We start from the raw sequence: 3,015 nt of genomic DNA, 5'->3' as shown, positions 1-3,015 counted from the left end.
TAGCTAAGTCCAACCAAAAAAAATTCAGCATTCTCCAGAGGATATTAATAGGACCCAGATTCTAACAAGATAATATGTAAAATGCCAAGAATATAACCTAAACTTATACTAAATATCAAGAATCAGGAAAATTTGAAAAAACAGTGTAAAAAAAGGCAACATATGCCAACCCCAGGATGACTCAGATTTGTCATCTGGGAATTGCCAAATATTTTTAAAAAACTGTAAAATCATTATGGCCATGTTCCATGGGGCAAAGGTATAGTAAGGATAAATGCTGCTGAAATGAAAGATAGAAATACTGAGCTGGCCGGGCGCGGTGGCTCAAGCCTGTAATCCCAGCACTTTGGGAGGCCGAGACGGGCGGATCACGAGGTCAGGAGATCGAGACCATCCTGGCTAACACGGTGAAACCCCGTCTCTACTAAAAACTACGAAAAACTAGCCGGGCGAGGTGGCGGCGCCTGTAGTCCCAGCTACCCGGGAGGCTGAGGCAGGAGAATGGCGTGAACCCGGGAGGCGGAGCTTGCAGCAGTGAGCTGAGATCTGGCCACAGCACTCCAGCCTGGGTGACAGAGCGAGACTCCGTCTCAAAAAAAAAAAAAAAAAAAAAAAAAAGAAATACTGAGCAGAGAAATATAATTTTTAAAAAAGCCAAATAGAAATTTTATAAATGAAACACACAGTATGTGAAATTCTAAAATTCACTGGATGAGCTCAATGGAAGAAAGGGCAATGATAAATACAGGGCCAGTGACTTAAAATTAGATAAATAGAAATTATGCAATCACACGAACACAGAGTAAAAAGATTGATATAAAATAAGCAGCAACTCAGAAATTGTCATATTCATTGCACTCCTAAAAGGAGAGAAAAAAGATATTGGTGTAGAAAATATATTTGAAGAAATAATTGCTGAAACTTCTTGAATTAGGGGAAAGACAAAATTACAGATTCAAGAGGCTCAGCTAATCTCAAAAATTGTAAACTCAAAGCAAATTATGCCCAGAAAAATCATAATCAAACTTCTAAAAACCAAAGATAGAGAAAAACCTTGAAAATGGCCAGTAAAAAGTAATACAATGCATACAAGGGGGAAATGATTCAAATAGCTGTGTGCTACACTTTAGAAACCATGGAGGCCAGAAGGTGGTGGAGCAGCATCTTTAAAGTGCTGAAAGAAAATAACTGTCAATCTGAAAAACAAGCAGTGGGGAAAGGATTCTCTGTTTAATAAATGGTCCTGAGAGAACTGTCTAGCCATATGCAGAAAGTTGAAACTGAACCCCTTCCTTACACCTTGTACAAAAATCAAGATGGATAAAAGACTTAAATGTGAAACCCAAAACTATAAAAACCCTAGAAGAAAACCTAGACAACGTCATTCAGGACATAGGCAAAGGCAAAGATTTCTTGATGAAAATGCCCAAAGTAATTGCAACAAAAGTAAAAATTGACAAACGGGATCTAATTTAACTAGAGTTTCTGCACAGCAAAAGAATCTATCAACAGCGTGAACAGACAACCTACAGAAAGGGAGAAAATTTTTGCAAGCTATTCATCTGACACAGGTCTAATATTCAGAGTCTACAGGGAACTTAAACAAATTTACAACAAGAAAAACCAAACAATCCCACTAAAAAGTGGGCAAAAGACATGAAAAGACGCTTCTCAAAACAAGACATTCATGCAGCCAACAAACGTATGAAAAAAAGCTCAACATCACTGATCACTAGAGAAATTCAAATCAAAATCACAATGAGATACCATCTTACATTGGTCAGAATGGTGATTATTAAAAAGTCAACAAACAACAGATGCTGGCGAGAAAAAGGAATGCTTTTACACTGTTATTGGGAGTGTAAATTAGTTCAACCATTGTAGAAGACAGTGTGTTAGTTCCTCAGAGATCTAGAAGCAGAAGTTCATTTGACCAGCAATCCCTTTGGTATATACCCAAAGGTATATAAATCATTCTATTATAACGATTCATGTACATGTATGTTCATTGCAGCACTATTCACAATAGCAAAACATGGAATCAACCCAAATGCCCATAATGATAGACTAGATAAAGAAAATGTGGTACATAGACGCCATAGAATACCATGTAGCCATAAAAATGAACTGTATCATGTCCTTTGCAGGGACATAGATGCAGCTGGAAGCTGTTATCCTCAGCAAACTAACATAGGAACAGAAAACCAAACACTGCATGTTCTCACTTATAAGTGACAGCTGAATGATGAGAACATATGGACACATGGAGGAGAACAACACACGCTGGGGCCTGTCGGGGGTTGGGGGGAGGGACAGCATCAGGAAGAATAGCTAATGGATGCTGGACTTAATACCTAGGTGATGGCTTGATAGGTGCAGCAAACCATCATGGCACATGTTTACCTATGTAACAAACCTGCACATCCTGCACATGTACCCTGGAACTCAAAATAAAAGTTGAAAAAAAATGAAAAAGAAAATAACTGTCAATCTGGAATTCTATGTGCAGCAAAAAAAAAAAAAAAAAAAAAAAAAAAAAAAAAAAAATATATATATATATATATATATATATATATATATATATATATACTTAAGTAATGACAATGAAACAGTAACATTCTCAGATGAAAGGAATACTAATAGAGTTTGTTGCTGAAAAGTCTAGGCTAAAGTAAATGTTAAAGGAAGATTTTTAGACTGAAGGAACATGGTAAGAGAGGGAAACTGAACATCAGCATGAAGAAAAATAAAAAGAAATGGTAAATGTCTGGATAAATAGACTATTTTTTTCTCTTAAGTTTAAACATATGTTTGACTGTAGAAAGAAAAACTTGTAACATTGACTGATGGGATTATTAAAGTCTGTAGATATAATGCATATGACAACTATACCATAAAAGGGATGATTTTACTTGAAAAGGTATAGCATTAACTAAAGTAGATTTTAAAAGTAAAGTATATATGTATATATGTGTATATATATGTATATATATAAAACCCCTAGAATAACTACTT

The sequence above is a fragment of the Rhinopithecus roxellana genome, chromosome 7 (genome assembly GCF_007565055.1).
Source record: "Rhinopithecus roxellana isolate Shanxi Qingling chromosome 7, ASM756505v1, whole genome shotgun sequence".
Taxonomy (NCBI): Eukaryota; Metazoa; Chordata; class Mammalia; order Primates; family Cercopithecidae; genus Rhinopithecus; species Rhinopithecus roxellana.
The sequence above is the reverse complement of the archived record's forward strand: the minus strand, read 5'-3'. Positions refer to the sequence as shown.